Source organism: Bos grunniens, chromosome 3, assembly GCF_055505025.1.
Source record: "Bos grunniens cultivar Pamir isolate PY7600 chromosome 3, Bosgru_T2T1.0, whole genome shotgun sequence".
NCBI classification, from domain to species: Eukaryota; Metazoa; Chordata; class Mammalia; order Artiodactyla; family Bovidae; genus Bos; species Bos grunniens.
The window spans coordinates 57,289,911-57,311,050 of NC_141167.1; the positions used below are offsets into that span (position 1 = coordinate 57,289,911).

The window sequence follows — 21,140 nt, forward strand, 5'->3', positions numbered from 1 at the left end:
TATGAATATTTTTTAAAAATGGATTTCCAGGACAAGCCTAGACAGCATATTAAAAAGAGACATTACTTTGCCAACAAAGGTCCGTCTATTCAAAGCTATGTTTTTTCCTGGTATTAATGTATAGATGTGAGACGAGGACCATAAAGAAAGCTGAGTGCTGAAGGACTGATGCTTTTGAACTGTGGTATTGGAGAAGACTCTTGAGAGACCCTTGAACTGGAAGAATATCAAACCAGTCAATCATACAGGAAATTAGTCCTGAATATTCATTGGAAAGACTGAGGCTGAAGCAGAAACTCCAATACTTTGGCCACCTGATGCGAAGAGCTGGCTCATTAGAAAAGACCCTGATGCTGGGAAAGATTGAAAGCAGGAAGAGAAGGGGATGACAGAGGACCAGATGGTTGGATGGCATCACTGACTCAATGGACACGAATCTGAGCAAGCGCCAGGAGATGGTGAAGGACAGGGAAAACTTCATGTGCAGACAGGAAGTGCTGCAACCCATGGGGTCACAAAGAGTCAGACATGACTGAGCAACTGAACAACAACAAGGCATTACATACACCTATAGTTTATTAACACATTTTTTTTTAATTAAGAGGTTAACCATGTAAAAAAAAAAGATAAAAAGTATATCATATTGGTAGATTGCTATTAACCTGATATCCAAAATAATTACTCAGATTTCAGGAAACTGAAAAATAGGTATAGATATTCAAAAACATTCATTTTTTTTGGAAAGTCTACATTTCTTAAACTTTAGAAGAACATGTACAAAATATAGGGGAAAAATATATATATATTGAAGGACAAACCAGAGTATAATAGTTCTATAAGGAAAGGTGAAAGAAAAATATATCCTAGTATAAGCTAACTCTTGAGCTAGGATAATACTTAAGGAAACAAACCAACAAACAAAATCCTTTGAGTTACACTGTAAGTGAAAAGACAAGAAAAATTAGACATATTTCTAAGCGAAATAGTTACAGAACTGTTTGACTTCTCTATCAAAGAAAACGATTTTAAAATTGGAAAGAGTTGAACAAAAATTGTTTGAGTGGACTTGAAACACCTAAGATAACTATTCAAACCCATATTCAATGCATTTTCTGTGTTTTCCTTCCTTTTTACAGTAGTGATGAGTTATCAATAGCCATCCATCTTCTCTCATCTACTGCCCATTTTGATCAATGACACTCATTTTGAAATGGTTATATAGAAAATAATTTGGTTTTTATGTGTGTAATATATTGAAAAGTTTAAATTTGTTCAGGGAAACACCTTTACTTTTCTGTAACCCCCACCTTCAAACGTGATTGATGTACACTTTCACCTGACCTATGACAGAATCTCAGGAAAATCCCAGTGTTTTCAAGTAATGTTCAGGAATTAAAACAGCTTGCCATGTCCACATTTAAAAGTTCATTATATATAATGCACAACTGGTATTTTTTACTCCACTCCTCCTCCACTTCACTCCAGCCAGTGTCTAAGTCAAGGCTTAGAGATGGCCATTTTTTTAAAAAACGTGAAATAATGCATTGCAGCAACATGGATGAACCTAGAGATTGTCATGATGAGTGAAGTAAGTCAGAGAAGGAAAAATATCATATGACATCCCTTATATGTGAAATCTAAGAAGAAATGATACAAATGAACTTATTTACAAAACAAACAGACTCGAAGACTTAGAGAAAAAGACATGGTTGCTGGAGGAGTGGGGAAAACTGGAGGGGAAGGGTAGCTAAGGTTGGGAATTAACATGAACACATTGCCATTAAAATAGATAACTGATAAGGACCTACTGTATAGCAAAGGGAATTCTACTCAATGTTATATGGCAGCCTGGATGGGTAGGAAATTTAGGGGAGAATGGATATGTGTATGTGTATGACTGAGTCCCTTTGCTGTTCATCTGAAATTATCATGCCTTTGTTAATTGGCTATCACTCAGGTGGTAAAGAATCTGCCTTTGAACCAGGAGAGCTGGATTCGATCCCTGGGTTAGGAAGATCTCCTGGAGAAGGGAATGGCTACTCACTCCAGTATTCTTCCCTGGAGAATTCCATGGACAGAGAAGCCTCGCAGGCTACAGTCCACGGGGCCACAAAGAATCTGACGTGACTGACTGACACTTTCACTTTTTCAGTATAAAATAAAAAGTTTAAAAGAAAGAAAAAGAAAGCTTAATCTGTTTTCTGCTGTTTTTAATACTTTTAGAATAGAGTCAGGAGCCATGACAGGAAGCAGAGAGAGGAATTTTGTGATTGGTATTCTGTAAGAGAAATATTGAAATTTTATCCTTCACAGGGGACAGTTGTGAAACTCTTAGAAACCTCCAAGGAATATTCACAGCTGATGATTCCATAATTAAGCCATGAACCTTTATGGTCTCAGCACCTCATCTCCTGGCCTCTTGAAGTGAATACTCTACAAAACTTTACTTCTAGAATCCCTCATCCCAGTAGTCTGTTTTCTTGGGTGTAGTACCTTTCAGGATGACTTTAACCATCTACCTTTTTCAGGAACTCTCTGGTAGATGGAAAACTTGGATATCCCTGTAATACCAAACTAAGGAAATTTAGCTTGCTTTTCCACTGCTTTTATTCCTCCTAACCTCAGCTTGTGAGTTATAGCTGCCAGACTCCCAACTGTTCATAATTATATAGTCGAGAGGAATGAACCAGTCTTTTTTTTTTTAACATGGACTCCATGGACCACATGACAGCTTTGTCTAAGAATTCCCACAGACCTCCACTAGATATATTGCCATAAGCTCATCCATTTCTATAGTTTAGTAAACATCCATTGTGGGCTGGGTAACATCTCAAACTGTAGAAAACATCCCCAGTGCTTATGAAATGATTTTCTGGAATTGACTCATTTAGCGTAGGGAGGCTGCACTCTATCTCTCTCCATAGAAAGAAGTGAAAAATTACAAAGCTTTTTTTTTTTTTTTGGTCGGCCTACAACTCCACTCTCTTAATTATCGCTATCTATTTTCAAGTATTATCCTATATGGGTGTGTAGGGGGCAGTGAGTTTGAGAGACACATTATAGTAGTATGTTTTAAGACATTCTGAATAAAAAAGAGAGTTTGCAGTTGTGCCATTTACTATAGAATTTGAGTGCACTTATTCTCTTCTGTCCTTAAAAAGAGGACAAATTCCACTCAACATTACATTTGCTGCCTACGTATCTACTTCTATATACTTACATCTCTTTAAATAATAAGATGGGAACTGAATTCGTGGTACTAATTGAATGAGTATAGAATTCAGTCCACTTGAACTACCCAACTATAATTATGAAAAACTGTAGAGGGACTGTGCCTTCTCAGTCCTTGGATGGCTACACTTGTCTCTAAAAGCAGCTTCCTTCTAGTGTTAGGTCTCTAATTTACATGAGTATGTTGTAAGCTATAAACAATACAGTTAAGCTAAACTTTGTACGTTCTTTAAAATTCCTGGATTCAAATGACTCGTTACTTTGAGCAAAAACCCTTTGGCTATTTTTAAGCTAGAAGCAAGGAATAGGAGCACTTTTCCAATTTTAAGTTCAATTTAAACTCAGTGTGCTTCAATAATTCAGAAACCAATGAACTTTAAAACTGAAGATTTCCTTGAGTCCAATTCCTTCCCAGCTAAGAGTAGTTCAGAAATTTAAGCAAGGTATTTTTAATTATGTGAAAGCAATGTGTTATGAAAATATTTATTTGAGGTTTGTTTAATATAAGATTGGATGGTTATACTTTAAATATAGAATGCAATACATTAAGTAAAGCTTAGCTATTTTGTGGTACTATATGAGCAAATGGGGTCAGATATACATATTCAAAGTATTAAAATATGGAAAAGTAAATATCTTTATATTGATCTATACAAAATCCTATAAAAATGGGATTAAGGAACTAGAATAAAATTAGAGCTTGCTGATTGTTGTTAAACAAATATTACACTGATTTTATTATATACTATATGTAAATATTTAGAATTCTTACAAAATTTCAGTAAGGTTTACATTTTTCATTTTGAAGAATATAACTCTAGAACATCACTGTCCAATAGAATTTTTTGCAATGATAGAAATGTTTGATAGCTGCATTGTCAATGCAGCAACTCCTAAGCCATATATGACTATTGAGAACTTAAATATGACTGTGCACATGTGCATGCTCAGCAGCTGTCATGTCCAACTCTCTGCAACCCCTTGTGCTAAAGGGTTTTCTGTCCATAAGATTTTCCAGGTAAGAATTCTGGAGTGGGTTGCCATTTCCTTCTCCAGGGCATTTCCCAACCCAAGGATTGAACCTAATCTCCTACACTGATCAGCAGATTCTTTACCACTGAGGTACCTGGGAAGCCTTCAATAAGACTAGCGCAACTGAATAACAGAATGTTTGTTTTTACTTAATTTTAATTAACTGAAAGATTAATTTATTTAGACACAAGTGGCTGGTAATATATTGGACAGCTTAGTTCTAGAATAAAATCATCCCTAACCTTCTCCTAATATGTACTTTTGTATTCTGAAAAATTATATCAATTATAGTACTTTGCAACCTTTGAATACAGAAGCTGTTAGGAGACTCAAAAATTACTATTTCATTATTATCAAAATGGAAATTTGTGAAAGCAGTTTAATATTCATGAAAGGGCAGCCTCTATTATTAATATCTCAAAATCTGCCAATGCATATAGATTGGTATTGATCATTACTATAACAATATCACCTCATGCAATACAAACTTTTTAGAATTTGATGATTTTTAAATAAAAATTTACTAGTCAGAAGATAATCATACAAACCTAGTATTTCAAACTGCAAAAATATAGGAATTTCTAGATATTTTTATTTGATCGTTTTCATTTCCCCACCTCTTTAAAAAATTTCTTTGTGTTTTTTATAGGTCTGTAGTTTATTAAATTAAGAACATAGTAGTGTAGAAAAACTGTAAAATTTAGAAAATGTAAACAGCTTGTTTGTTCTATGACACATGTGTTCTCCACAGGGGAATTTTGTAGTGCTGACTTGCAAAATATTCCATAACCAATCTGCCCTTGGGACTGTCTGTCCTGTTCTTATTTCAAGGATGAATGTTTTCTGAAGTCTGCCAAACACCAGCAAGTTTGGATTCATTCAAGGCCAAATTATTTAAAATAATATTTTACACATCTTTCAGGAACAAGATTTTTTCTTTTTCTTTTTCTTTTTTTTTTTAAATGTGCTGTATTCTATAGTGATTTCCAGGATAAAAACAAATGGAAAAACAAACAAATATGAATAGCATTTTAAATATTTAATGGTGATATCATTTAGGAAACTGTGAAACAAAATTCAATCCATTCATTTTTATTAGAGTTAATAACAATACCTTCTTTATAGGTTTGTTGTCAATATTAAATAAACTCATATAAATTAAGCATTAGTAATAGAATATGGCACATAAAATTGCTACTCATCTTTTAAAAATCTAAAGTAAAATTTTTATATATCCACTATTATATTTTAATATGAAGCAAGTAGCAGAAATGGACTAGGATCTTTTCCATGATGTTGTACAGATAGTATTTCAGAGGAGAAGTAATACTTTCCAGAAGTGCATAATTTTGTTATGAAAAATCTAAATAACAAAAATTAGTATTCTGTCTGTCATACACTCAAGTGATCTCAGTAAGCCTCTATCATTGGAGTCAGTGCTTTAAGCTATTTCTCTAATAAGGGAAATGGATTTGTCCTGGTCTACCCACATTCCACTGCCCAGTCAATGTCATGGTTTTGCAAGGGAGCTGACTAGCATTACGATAGCATACCCACCCCGAGTAATAATTAACTCTGGCGTCATGGTCAGTTGGCCTAAATCATTTCAGACCCTTTATATTTTTCAGTCCAGCTAAATCAAGGAATCATGACAGGTTTTTAAAATTCTGTTTATTTCTTTCAGTTGTCAGGCTATGAACTATTTTCAACTCATAACATTTTCTTAATTATAGTAAAGAAATATTTTGGCAGAAACTATTTCTGAAAAAATATTTCAACTATAAGCTAAAATGTTTACATTAATACTAATATCCTCATATGACTTATTCAAACAAAATTTAAGAGAAAAGTAATTTCATGAGTACTGTACATTTTTAGAATGAATATGAAAGTGTTATTATTTTACTTTCATTTTACTCCAAAGTAGGGTGTTTGTTTTTGAAAATAACACATTAACAGTGAAGTAACATTTTCAAAAAGTTAATTGTTGTAAGACACTATGGAAAATAAAATAATTTAAAAATTTTTATTTGCTTCAAGGAATTTAAAAGCAAGGTGATACTCAAAACATACTCATAGAAAACACTAACAATATAGAAAACACTAACAATACAATGTTGTATGCAAAAAGTGTCAGCTTCTTCAGATTATTGTTCTTTCGCTGCTAAGTTGTGTCCAACTCTTCACAACCCCATGGCCTGCAGCAAGCCAGGTTTCCCTGTCCTTCGCTATCTCCCAGAGTGTGTCCTTTGAGTCAGTAATGCCATCCAACTATCTTATTCTCTGTTGCTCCCTTCTCCTCCTGCCCTCCATCTTTCCCAGCATCAGGGTCTTTTCCAAAAAGCTGACTCTTGGCATCAGGTGGCCAAAGTATTGGAGTTTCAGCAATTCAGGGCTGATTTTCTTTAGGACGGACTAGTTTGATCTCCTTGCTGTCCAAGGGACTTTCAAGATTCATCTCCAGCACCACAATTCAAAAGCATCAATTCTTTGGAGTTCAGCCCTCTTTATTGTCCACCTCTCATATCTGTACATGACTACTGGAAAAATCATAGTTTTGACTATACAGACTTTTGTCAGCAAAATGTTGTCTCTGTTTTTAATATGTTAAGTTTGTCATAGATTTTTCTTTCAAAGAGCAAGTGTCTTTTAATTTCATGGCTACAGTCACTGTCTGCAGTAATTTTGGAGCCTAAGAAGATAAAATCTTCTTCAGATAGTAAGCACAAAAGAGGTGAGCAACAACATAATTTGGAAACATGCATGAAAAAGTGAAGTCATAGAGAATGACCTAAACAGAATTTTTTAACAAGGATGGTAACAAAAATAGCATATATACATGTAAAATTAGGAATTTTATCAGGAAGAAAAGTGTGTAAGGCAAGCAGATTGCTATCTTATTATGAGAAGTCTGAAATATTAGTTGTAGGGATTATAGTAAGAAATAGGGAGATATTTGTGATTATCTTCAGAAAATCAATCAGATGGTTAAATGAAGGATGTATCTGAATAGGGACTCACAAAGCAAGGAGACAAGTTAGAATTTTGCAGTCTAGGTAGTAGCGATAATGGTCATAATGTTGGTGGTAGTAGTGGTAGTATAGTAGTAATAGTTTAGTGGTAGTAGTGACCAGTGTATTTCACTTTAAAGTTGTCATTTGACAAAGTTCATTTACAAACTTTCTCTGATGTGATTAATGTGGGACAGATAAATGACTTAGAGCTGTAGTAATAGAAACATGAAAGAAGAAATGAAAAGAAGTTTTAAAAAATAGCATAGACAAAGTGTGGCAGTACTGGAATACAGGAGTAAGCAAGATAGCAGAGAGAGCTCTAGGTTGATAAGAGAAACAGCAAAGAGAAAAACAGAAAATAGTTTGACAAGGAATCCTGTTATTAGTTTCTTAGTGTTGAGCTTGAAGCGATAGCAAGACTTTAAAGTACACATGCTCAGTAAGTAATTAAAACCTTGCAACTTCTTATGTAGTAGAAAGGTCAAGGCAAAAGATGAAAGTCATTCCTTAAGAATGCCTTGAGAAAAAAATAAAGGGTATAGAAAATTAACTTTCAGAAGCAAAAGAATGAGAGAATTTGGAAAACCAGGAAAATGCAGTGTTATAGATATAAATAAGACTTAAACAAAGAGAACTTACTGATAACTTGGTCAAAATTTCAAAAAATTCTAAATTTGCATGATGGAAAATGGGCTTTTGGCCTGAGAAGAACATTATTAATGATCTTAATGTGTAGACTTCCAGGTTCCAGTGTGCAGTAGACAAGAAGAAGTGAAGAGTGGTAAGGATGTTGTGTCAGACAACATCAGAATAAAGACAAAAATGAAGAAAGCACTAATATAACCTCTTTATGGAAGTGAGAAGGTTCAAGGCAGAGTGAAAGATGCTAGAAATAGAGGATCACACAGATAAGCACAGAATCTTTAAGGGGGCAGAGTGTTCAAGTTCAAAACTAGAGGGAGGAAATATCTTTTTCCTCATTCACACATTCTTGATATAATTTCCTAATTAAAGCCTATCACAAGTACAATACCAACCAAAACATTTTTTAGATAATCATTTCATATAATAATCATTAATTTTATTGATAACATTTTAACAATATGAATAAAGGAAAAAGTTTAGTTTCAATCCTCCTAAAAAAATGCACACTTTGATCATAATGAGTTGGACAGTCATTTATATTTCAACATAGCATCATAGATGCCAAAAGTGGGTTCAAAGGTCAAGTATTCAAACCAATGATAAAAAAAATCTAGTTCAAAGGATTCCCAGATTAGTAAGTCATATTTTTATATATTCACATCCTGATTTTTACAGCTTATAAAATTGCCTTTTTCAGATAACACACATGAGTGGAATTTATAGTGTTTTGTTCTTAATACAAACCATGCTCTCTGCTTTTACTAGTTCTATCCCACATTTGTTGCAATAGTCACTTCATTTCCTTCTTACCACATAAAGTGAAAATGCCTTCTTGTGAGGAAGAATGGAAAGAAATAATACTAGTAGAACAAAACCTTTCTGCATATCTAAAAAAAGAAGAATGGTGTTCCACATATCTTCTTTCACCTGCAGTAGTTTTCTATGAACTGCATAGTTTTTACTTTTCAAAATGTTCACACTATTTTTGTTTCTGAGCAAAAAGACACTAGCGATATTAATAACTTGTTAAGATGAGAAAGCCTGTTTAGAAGCAATGGGTGAGCTTTTATAGTCAGTAAAATCAAGTTCACTGTTCCAAAAGAGGGCTTATATAATAGCAAAGGTTAAATTTACCATCAAAACTTCCCCATATCAAAGTCCTTGAAGATCAGTTTTCTTAGACTCTTAGACCAAATTGTCTGTAAGCTATCCTTTCATCTTATTGAGAGCAATGTTAGACAGAGCTCTGGCATTAAAGTATAGTTCTTAACTGGCCTTAGTTTCTCTTCATTTTTTTAGGACACAGAATATTTACACAAAAATTATATTTCTTTTCTTTTCAACATGGTGTAAAGTATATAATATTGATTAGAGAATGCTATCTGTTTACTCTTACCCATCCTTCCACTTACTTTCCTAAGAAGCACAAGTTAATATGTCAGTTTATCATCATCAGAAACACATTTTTTCCAACAATATTGCTCCTACTGGTTATTTGTTGCTCTGGTCCCTAGAACTGAACAATTTTTTTTTCTCAGATTTAATTAAGTTTAACTATCGTGCTTTGAATTAGTAGCATTAGCAAAATATTGGCGCTATATGGCCAACCTGTTTTTAGGGCTAAAAATAATTCTATGTATTTCATTTACAGTATGACTAAATCAATAAATTTCAAAAATTACTTGAAAATTATATATATATATATATACACACACACACATATATACACACACACACACATATATATATATATGGCCCATTCTTAATTATAATGCTTTTCAACTTGAAAAGTTTTTGTCTATAACAATGTCCTGTGGCTAAATCCTAGTTTAAATTCAATTGAGAGACCACTAGTATCCCACAAAATGATTTAAAAGATGGACAGTGTTTGGCACGCCATAGATGCTAAATAAATATTAGATAGTATTATATTTGATAAAGAAATTTCAAAGTGATGTCACTTTTCCAGGATAATCAAATCAAATTTTCTTTTCAACCAGTGTAAGTGATATTGGTCTAAGCATAGAAAGAATAATTAATAGTATCTACTAAAATTCTACAAAGCAGATAATCAGTTTAGTTCAGTTCAGTCACTCAGTCGTGACCGACTCTTTGCGACCCCAAGAATCGCAGCACGCCAGGCCTCCCTGTCCGTCACCAACGCCTGGTGCCTACCCAAACTCATGTCCATTGAGTGGGTGATACCATCCAACCGTCTCATCCTCTGTCGTCCCCTTCTTCTCCTGCCCTCAATCATTCCCAGCATCAGGGTCTTTTCAAATGAGTCAGCTAGTCGCATCAGGTGGCCAAAGTCTTGGAGTTTCAGCTTCAACATCAGTCCTTCCAATGAACACCCACTGGATGGACTGGTTTGATCTCCCTGAAGTCCAAGGGACTCTCAAGAGCCTTCTCCAACTCCACATTTCAAAAGCATCAATTCTTCGGTGCTCAGCTTTCTTTAGAGTCCAACTCTCATATCCATACATGACTACTTGAAAAACCATAGCCTTGACTAGACGGACCTTTATAGATACAGTTTTAAATAAAGTAGATGATTTTAGCTAAAATATACTTTAGAGAATATAAAAAATAACTTTACTCACTGTTAATTTTGATGAGGCATTTTGTTTTTGGCTTGCCTTTTTAGTAGAGAGGGAGCAAGGATACGAAAATGCACACTATGAAACAAGACTGTGTAAATGCACTTGATTTCAACCAAAGATTTGATAATTACAATGGACTAAATGGTTAAAGAATATCCTTTTACATATGGGATTTCTGTTGATATAATTTGTCGTTTAAAACATTAAAATGTCAACAGAATATACCTGGGATCATACAATACCCCATCTTTACGATGAGACTTATAGCCCAAGAAATAAAAATTGATAAATGCAACTAAAATTAAACCTACATTCACTGGACATAATGACATACATTGTATATCATCTATTCTTATTTCTTTCCATATTAATGCATTTGTGGCAGCTACTTTTCCCCAAAATTTTAATTTTCTTTCTCTTCATTCTCAGTAACCAACCTGAAGCTTTGTAGAATTGAAGGATTTTCTTTCTCTTCTAGTCCTTCTCTCTTTCCTTTTATGTCTACTATTTCTTTCTTCCAAAGAGATTATTTACCCTTGAGGCACAGATCAACTATTCCTACTCTTCCAGTTCTCCACTCTCCTCCTCTTTTTTCTCTCCTTCCTCTCTTGCTCATTCCTCCCTCTTTTTATCCTTTTCATTTTCTGTCCTCATGAACCTCTTCTCTTATCAGCCTCTCAGGAATGGACCTGGCAATGTCAGAATTCTTCACTGAAAATAAGAAAGAAGACAGATTTGCCTTTAGAGGGTAAAAAGTGGTCATGGTAGGGTTGGCATGCCTGTGAATATTGTCTTGTTAAATGTTTTTTGTCTATTGTTACACAGAAAGATTGTCATAGGTTTTATATGAATATACCTAACTTTGACCTCTGGTTTCAATGCTAAATTTAGGCTAGGAAAAAGGTGATACTGAAATAGAGAGTTTAACACTGTGCTTTACACCTCACAATATTTCCCAACTCAAGATAAGTAAAGCCCATTAGACATTAGAAAGTCAATAAGTCAGCTTTTTTCCTATGGATATTCTATTTAAAGATTGAAATGGAACCATTTAAGTCATAACTATATCCATCTCTGGTCTGGGCACTAAGGGCAATGTTTTCCATTGATAAACTTTATTGACCCAGAAAGGAATGTACAAACAGAAAAAGAATTCCAGTTTTATCTACATTTTATACCAAAAAAGGGAAACTATGATCCATAATAATACTTTAAACTGTGCTATACTTTGCAGTTTCCAAAGCCTGTTCACTTACAGCATTTGTCTCAGAGCACTCTGAGTTAGCTGCTATTATTTCAGTTTCATAGATATGGTAACTTGAGCTCAGAAAGGTTAAATAACTCGTCCAAGTTAACAAAGTAAGTGACAACAGGACCTGAAACCTATGACTTCTAAAATTGGTTCCAAAGATATCTATTCATTTTCACAGACAAAAACTGAGTCTAAAATTTATTATGTGGATAATGGGTTATTCATTGCCTTTTGTGTTTTCTCACAAGGAAGAGGCACCAGGACAGAGACACTTGACATGTGGAGAGTAGAGAGATCAAGCAAGTTGGTTGGATTGTTGGGTGTCTATATTTCCCTATATGGTGCCTCATGAATACTACATGCCCTCTGCTACAATAGCCCTTGCACCTGGAATTCTTTTAACAAATCATAAAAGATACAATGATTGGGTCTATAACCATAGCAAATTGAATTCAAAAGCAAAACCCTTTTTTTTTCCCTTTCTATCCAATTTGCCAGGAGTCATCCTATGATCACACACACAACGGGGATCATGTTTGAGTCTCTGATTGAGGTTATGGGCGCATGGATGAGTGGCAGTAGGGCCAAAACTCGCATAGTCACATGAACAGCTACTCTCTATTGCTGTTTGTGAACACAGTAGCTGTCTAATAAAGGGCTGCCTGACTAAAGCATGAAATGAACATAAGAATGTAGCTTCTGAAGCCTTGTCTACCTTGGCCTCAGAGCCTATTGAAGTGAGTTCCTTGAGATATTTATTCCATCACATGCCCAGCGAGTACTTGCAACTTTTAGCCTAAGGCTCATCTTCACTAGCCAACTCATGACTATGTATGACAAATCTTTCCCAGTACATTGTGGGAATCAGACTACAGCGATCAGTGGTGAAGTGAGTTACAGAACAGTCTCAGATTCAAAACTTGATTGCAATCTATGTTCTCATTGCTCTTTACTTTCTCTTCTTTTCCTTGGAATTGTTATTTTAGATATCATTTTGTTTCTTTTTTTCCAGGAATTTTTCTTTTTTCTTCTATTGTTTGAGTAGAGAAATGCCTTATGAATCCTCAGTACAAACATACGAAGAAAAGTTTGTGATAAGGAAACATTTCCTTTCCATTTTTCTGTCTGGGGCTGGGGGGAAACAAACTGCATATAGCTTTATGATTTGGCAATGACTTAATAAAATAATTTGAAGCTGCACCTTCCTTGTTCATTAATTCCTTTTTTTTCTCCCATAAATCTTTAAAGAAAGGGTTTGTATTGAGACCTATTGAGCCATGTAAGTAGGATGCCACAAATTAATAAAAGTAGAATTCTTCCATTTACAAAGCAATGTGGTCACCCAGAATACTGGCCAGAATTTCTCTAAGTAAAGAAAAATAATTAAGAAAATCATTTAGGTGGATGTTTATGCTTTTTATCTGATTATTTGAAATTTTATAATTCTGGATTAAAGTTGGAAACCAAACTAATGAATACATTACGTGAGGGGCAAACCTTTATGGACTCATTTTATGCAATGGGTTAAAGATGCATAGATTTTTGTAAACAAAACATCTCAGAATGCTTTAATTACTGAGTTAGTATGAAGTAAAATGAAAACATTTTATGCTATGATTAGAGTAGCTTATGTTACCAAATATAGAGATGTTTGCCATTTTGCTTAAACAGATGTTTTTGTATTCTGAGTTGGTCCCTCATTACTTAAGAAAATAGTCCTTTGTTATTTAATATCATTTTCATATTACTTATTTACTCCTCAAATAAGAGTTATAAATTTAGAGCAGAAGCTATTTGGAAGAAAATCCTACATTTAATATATAGTTCTGGTTAAAGTTTTCATGATTAATATATAATAAATAAGCACTATATTACATATTGTATGTAACCATATGTGTCATTTTAATCATTCATAGTTGGGAAAATATTTATTCATAGCTTTAAATTGCTTTCTAAAGTAGAATGAAATCTATATGTTTATATATATCACTAGCATGGATTTATTTTTTATTGTGATATATTCTTTAATAACGCTTATATGCTAGCTGATTATTTTCTATTTTTCCTGGTTATATTTTGTGACTCTGTCCTGACTTTTAAAACTACTTTTATATTATCTTATAATTAAATATCTGGAAAACAATGAAATACAAACTTTCAGTTACTCATATTTATGATTGAAATTCTAATGCTAAAAATGGAAGACAATTATTAAATTAAAAAATTAAATGATCATAAATTGTGCAGATTATTACATTGAAAATGTTTTAAACTTAAATGAGACATTGAAAACATTCGGCAGTACCAATAATATTGTTGTTGCTTAAATATTAATTAATTGAATTGAGAAGGTACAAATCAAGCCTACCAAAACTTTTAAGAAAGAGTGAAAATTAGATGCAGCTAAGTTTAGGAGCATGGTGTAAAAACAGATCCAATAGACATTCAAATAACTGTATCTCAGCAGCCTCTGTTCCCCCTGGACTCTTTACCAATTTTCTCAACTTTTTAATTCCATCCTCTCTCTGCTTGCCTTTCATTCTCTTTCCTTCCTTTCCCTGGCTCCCCCTAACTATATGTATATATATGTATATATAATCTCATAAATGTAAATCTATTTATGTTGTGCTGTGCTTAGTCACATCCAACCCTTTGAGACCCCATAGACTGTAGTCTGCCAGGCTCCTCTGTCCATGGGGATTTTCTGGGCAAGAATACTGGAGTGGGATGCCATGCCCTCCTCCAGGGGATCTTCACAACCCAGGGATCAAACCCAGGACTCCCACATTGAAGGAGGATTCTTTACTGTCTGAGCCACCAGGGAAACCCAAGAATAATGGAGTGGTTAGCCTATCCCTTCTCCAGGGGATCTTCCCAACCCAAGAATCAAATCTGGGTCTCCTGCATTGCAGATGGATTCTTTACCAACTGAGTTACCAGGAAAGCCCAAACCTATGTATATAGAATCTTTATTTATAAAATATTTATATCCCCTCAGATGATGACCTTGTGTCATGCTGCCTAGACAAATTGTACCTATTGAACATTCATTTCTTCTACATCTTATCTCATTATCTATATTTGTCTCTGTCTGCATTCAGCTTTATCTCCTTGTCTTTTATAAAGGAAACAGGGATTTAGTCTCCTATTTTGGGTTACTATGTAAATTTTTTTTCCTTGAGCATTATTGTTTATTCTATCACATTTTCTTCAGGAAACATTTACTATCAATTAATTATTTCTATGTCTTCAATAATATCTTTCCACTAATTGTTCTATGTATCATAGACAGTCAATGAATCATCATTAATTCCAAAACAACAATTTCCCCCTCATACCTTTGTACTGTAACTCTTAATCTATTTTACTTCTTTATATGCATAATTCCTAAAGAGTCTTCATTTTGCCCTATGTATTGTTTCATCTTAATATCAGTCAGATCTACAGTTATCACATCAATTATCATCTTATTAAAATCATTATTTAATAGTTTCTTCCAAGTTAGTTTCTATAGTTCTTCTAATTCTTGGATTATTAAGTTTCAGTTTCATTCCCTGATTGTTCTTTCTCATTCTGCTTCTTAAGTATCTTATAGAGTTCCACATTTCATTTTTTCCTATTTTTTCCATAGTCAATCTCCTTTACCTTAAATTTATATTAGCCAAAATAGCTGTTCCTCTGACACAGACCTTTCTGCAAACACACATGAATAACCAGTATATGTATGTTTATGTTTAATAAGAACTTCTTATTAAGGTGTACAAAAACTGATCTTACTATTTATTTTTTTAATTTATTTATACCAAATTATGAGATATTCATAAGTAAAGATGAATTACAGGATTTTTAAAAAATTGAACTATAATTTACAATATTGCATTAGTTTCATGTGTGCAGCAAAGTGATTCAGATATGTATACACACATATACATACATTGGAGAAGGCAATGGCACCCCACTCCAGTACCCTTGCCTGGAAAATCCCATGGATGGAGGAGCCTGGTGGGCTGCAGTCCATGGGGTCGCACAGAGTCGGACACGACTGAAGTGACTTAGCAGCAGCATATACATACATACATGCTGCTGCTGCTAAGTCGCATCAGTCGTGTCTGACTATGTGCGACCCCATAGATGGCAGCCTACCAGGCTCCCCCATCTCTGGGATTCTCCAGGCAAGAACACTGGAGGTGGGTTGCCATTCCCTTCTCCAGTGCATGAAAGTGAAAAGTGAAAGTGAAGTCTCTCAGTCGTGTCCGACTCCTCGAGACCCCATGGACTGTAGCCCACCAGGCTCCTCCATCCATGAGACTGCCCAGGCAAGAGTACTGGAGTGGGTCGTCATTGCCTTCTCCATATACATACATACATATGTATAAACTTTCCAGGTGGTGCCAGTGGTAAAGAATCAGCCTGCCAATGCAGGAGATGCAAGAGAAGTGGTTTCAATCCCTGGGTTGGGGAGATATCTGGAATAGGAAATGGGATGCCACTCCTGTATTCTTCTTTGGAAAATTCCATGGGTAGAGGAGCCTGGTGGACTCCATCCAGTTCATGGGGTCGCAAAGACCTGGATATGATTGAGCAAGTGAGAACACTCACACACATGCACACACATATACACTATTTTTCACATTCTTCTCCTTTGTAGGTTATTACAAGATACTGAATATATTATCCTATGCTTTATATTAAATCCTTTTGCTTATCTGTGTTATGTATAGTGATACGTATCTGTTGACCTCATACTCCTAGTTTATCTTCCCTTTCTTCCCTATGATAACCATTAGTTTGTTTTCCATGAGTCTGTTTCTGTTTTGTAAATAATTCATTTTTTTATGTTCTACATATAAGTGATATCACATAAAATATTTGTGCTTCTCTGACTTACTTCATTTAGTATGATAATCTTTAGGTCCATTCATGTTGCTGCAAATGGTATTATTTCTTATTTTAGGGCTGAATAATATTTATTGCACTATACTTATGTACCATATGTTTTTATGCATTAATTTGTTGATAGACACTTAGGTGGTTATTGTAAACACTACTGCTATGAACATTGGGGTGCATATATCTTTTTGAATTAGAGTTTTCATATTTTCCATATATATACCCAGAAGTGGGATTGCTAAATGCTATGGTAGTTTTATTTTTAGTTTTTTAAGCAATTTCCACACTGTTCTCCATAGTGGCTGTACCAATTTACATTCCTACCAACAGTGTAGGAATGTACCCTTTTCTCTACAACCTCTACAGCATTTATTTTTTGTAGACTTTTTGAGGACGACCATTCTGACCAGTGTGAGGTGATACCTCATTGTAGTTTTGATTTGCATTTCTCTAATAATATTCAGTGATATTAAGCATATTTTCTTAGGCCTGTTGCTCATCTGCATGTGTTCTTTCGGGAAGTGTCTATTTAAATCTTCTGCACATTTTTTGGTTGGGTTCTTTGTTTTATATTGAGCTGTATGAGCTGTTTATATATTTTGGCAATTAAAGCCTTCCAAATATTGTGTTAAAAGGATGGTTTAAAACTCAGCATTCAAAAAACTAAGATCATGGCATCAGGTCCCATCATTTCATGGAGAATAGATGGGGGAAAAGTGGAAACAGTGACAGATTTTATTTTCTTAGACTCCAAAGTCACTGTGGACAGTAACTGAAGCCATGGAATTAAAAGATGCTTGCTCCTTGGTAGAAAAGTTATGACCAGCCCAGACAGCATATTAAAAAGCAGAGACATTACTTTGCAGAGAGAAGTCCATTTAGTCAAAGGTACAGTCTTCCCAGTAGTCACGTACAGATGTGATTTGAACTATAAAGAGGGCTGAACTCCAAAAAATCGATGCTTTTAAATTGTGGTGCTGGAGAAGATTCTTGAGAGTTTCTTAGACTGCAGGAGATCAATCCAGTCAATCCTAAAGGAAATCAACCCTGAATATTCATTGGAAGGACTGATGCTGAAGCTAAAGATCCAATATTTTGGCCACCTGATGCGAAGAGCCAAGTCATTGGAAAAGACCCTGACATGATTAACCGCACACCCCTGCACACATATACACTGATGCTGGGAAAGACGGGCAGGAAGAGAAGGGAGTGACAGAGGATGAGATGGTTGGATAGCATCACCAACTCAATGGACATGGGTTTGAGCAACTCCAGGAGATAGTAAGGATAGGGAAGCCTGGCATGCTGCAGTCCATGGGGTTGCAAAGAGTCATATATAACTTAGTGACTGAACAACAACAAATATTTTGTCCCAGTCCATAAATTATCCTTTTGTTCTGTTCATGGTTTTTTTTTTTGCTAGGCAAAAGCTTTTAATTTTAACTAGGTCCATTTGTTTATTTTTACTTTTTTATCTTTTGCTTTGGAAGACTTACATCTAAGAAAATATTGCTGAGATTTATGTTAGAATATTTTGCCCATGTTCCCTTTGAGGAGTTTTGTGATGTCATGTCTCATATTTAAGTCTCTAAGTCATTTTGAGTTCATTTCTGTGTATGATGTGAGTGAGTGTTCTGACCTCATTTATTTATATGAGGCTGTTCAGATTTCCAATGCAACTTGCTGAGGAGACTATCTTTTGTCCATTGTATATGCTTGCCTCCTTTGCCTAAGATTAATTGATTGAAGATATGTGGGTTTATTGCTAAACTCTATTCCATTGATCTATACATCTGTTTTTGTGCCAGCACCACACTGTTTTGATTACTGTAGCTTGGTAGGATTGTCTGAATTCTGGGAGGGTTACATCTCCCGTTTTGTTCTTTTTTCTTAGGATTGCTTTAGCAATTCTGGGCCTTTTGTGGTTCCATATAAATTTCAGAATTACTAGTTCTGTGAAAAATGCTATAGATAATTTGATAAGGATAGCATTAAATCTATAGATTGCTTTGGGTTGTACTACCCTTTTAATAACATTAATTCTTCCAATCCAAGAGCTTTAAGATCTTTCTATTTCTTTGAATCATCATCTATATCCTTTATCGATCTTTGTAACTTTCAGCATGTAAAATTTTTACCTCCTTGGTTAGGTTTATTCCCATAGTTTGTTTTCTTTTTTGGATGCAATTTTAAAAGGGATTTTTTTTCACTTTGTCTTTCCAATATTTCATTATTATGTGAAGAATTGCAACATATTTATATATATCAATCTTGTATCCTGCTACCTTGGTGAATTCATTTATTAATTTTAATAGTTTTTTATGAAACTACAAGTGACTTAAGTCAATCTGTTGAAACGTATTGAATAGTAACTCCTATACTCAGTTATTTAGCACATTTGTTAATTTTATGGTATATTATATACAGTTTTGGATGATATTCAAATTAGTATTGATGCTGGTACAAAAATCCATACCTAATGAGACAATAAAAGTAAAAATATTTGTAAACTCTATACTCTCTATCTGGAGAAGGAAATGGGAACCCACTCTAGTATTCTTGCCTGGAAAATTCCATGGACAGAGGGCTGGTAAGCTATAGTCCATGGGGTTGCAAGATTCAGACATGCCTTAACAAGTAAACCACCACCACCATCACTCTCTCTATATGAATCTATTTCTTGAGAAAATGCAATTTTAGTGGAGATGCACTAACTTTTTGTGATATGTATGTAATTTTATGTGTCTAAATGACTAGTTTGGCACTTCTGATAAAAAAAAAAAGGGTAGGTAGTTTATCCTGCCAATTCAATATTCAAATTCAGACTGGGGTCCACTAAAGAAGCATGCACGCTGAGTTGCTTCAATTGTATCTGACTCTGTGCAATCCCATTGACTGTGCCAGGCTCCTCTGTCCATGGGGTTCTCCAGGCAAGAAAACTTGAGTGAGTTGCCATGCCCTTCTCCAGGGGATCTTCCTGACCCAGAGATCAAACCCATGTCTCTCTAATGGCAGGTGGATTTTTACCATTGGCACCACCTGGGGAGCCCCAGTCACAGTTTTATGTATACATATATCCTTTTTTTTTTTTTTTTCAGAATCTTATCACATAAAATTCAATAGCAAGTACAGAGTATAGTGTGATTTTTTTTCATGATTTTGTAAACCTTTTTGAAAAAAAAAATCCTTAACCACATATTTTATACTCACGGGTTTCTCTCCAGTATGTTTCATTTCATAAAATTTAAGAGAACTGGGATTAGAATTAGAAAAGTATTTGATGATAATCTAAGCTATAAACTCATAATATCACTGTCCCAGATAAAAATGTTCTCCATCCATGGAGTTTTTTAGGTTATATTTTATCATAACGATAAACATCATAAATATATGCCCCCGCCACCAAATGGACACGACCAACAATATTACAAAGAAACCAAGCAAATGAACAAACAAAAACCCACTCAATCATGTAAAATGAATACTCATTGCTCATGTCTATGGAATTAACAAAGTGTCAAATTGGTAATTCTAAAGGTTTTAACGCCTTGCTCACATGTCTGAAAGTTGGATGACTATTGTTAAATTAATTAAACAAAGAGGTCATTAGATTGAGGTGGCTCTAATGGCCTGGTAGCCTACCCACACAAACCTAAATCTAAGCCTTTGAATGCCTCAGGGTTATAAAATCGATATCTAAGGACAATTAATCACAAACAGCCAATTAGGCTTTAAGAAACACTGGGCTGGAAGAAGCACAAGCTGGAATCAAGATTGCCAGGAGGAATATCAATAACCTCAGATATGCAGATGACACCACCCTTATGGCAGAAAGTGAAGAGGAACTAAAAAGCCTCTTGATGAAAGTGAAAGAGGAGAGTGAAAAGGTTGGCTTAAAGTTCAACATTCAGAAAACGAAGATCATGGCATCTGGTCCCATCACTTCATGGGAAATAGAAGGGGAAACAGTGGAAACAGTGTCAGACTTTACTTTTTTGGACTCCAAAATAACTGCAGATGGTGATTGCAGCCATGAAATTAAAAGACGCTTACTCCTTGGAAGGAAAGTTATGACCAATCTAGACAGCATATTGAAAAGCAGAGACATTGCTTTGCCAACAAAGGTCCGTCTAGTCAAGGCTATGTTTTTTCCAGTGGTCATGTATGGTTGTGAGAGTTGGATTGTGAAGAAGGCTGAGCACCAAAGAATTGATGCTTTTGAACTGTGGTGTTGGAGAAAACTCTTGAGAGTCCCTTACACTGCAAGGAGATCCAACCAGTCCATTCTGAGGGAGATCAACCCTGGTGTTCTTTGGAAGGAATGATACTAAAGCTGAAACTCCAGTACTTTCACCACCTCATGCGAAGAGTTGACTCATTGGAAAAAGACTCTGATGCTGGGAGGGATTGGGGGCAGGAGGACAAGGGGACGACAGAGGATGAGATGGCTGAATGGCATCACAGACTCGATGG

At 34.8% G+C, this 21,140-nt stretch overlaps 1 long non-coding RNA gene across 3 annotated transcripts in view; it reads left to right on the forward strand.

Annotated features, from left to right (window-relative positions):
• LOC147375666 (uncharacterized) overlaps positions 1–21,140 on the forward strand; it is a 63,402-nt gene that overhangs the window by 34,106 nt on the left and 8,156 nt on the right. The window contains exon 3 of one of the 3 annotated variants that reach the window (XR_015161581.1): positions 1,958–2,187. The exons of the other annotated variants lie outside the window; for them this stretch is intronic. This is a non-coding gene — a long non-coding RNA (uncharacterized LOC147375666). Of the gene's footprint in view, positions 1–1,957; positions 2,188–21,140 lie in introns of those variants that run through there. 3 annotated transcript variants of the gene reach the window in all.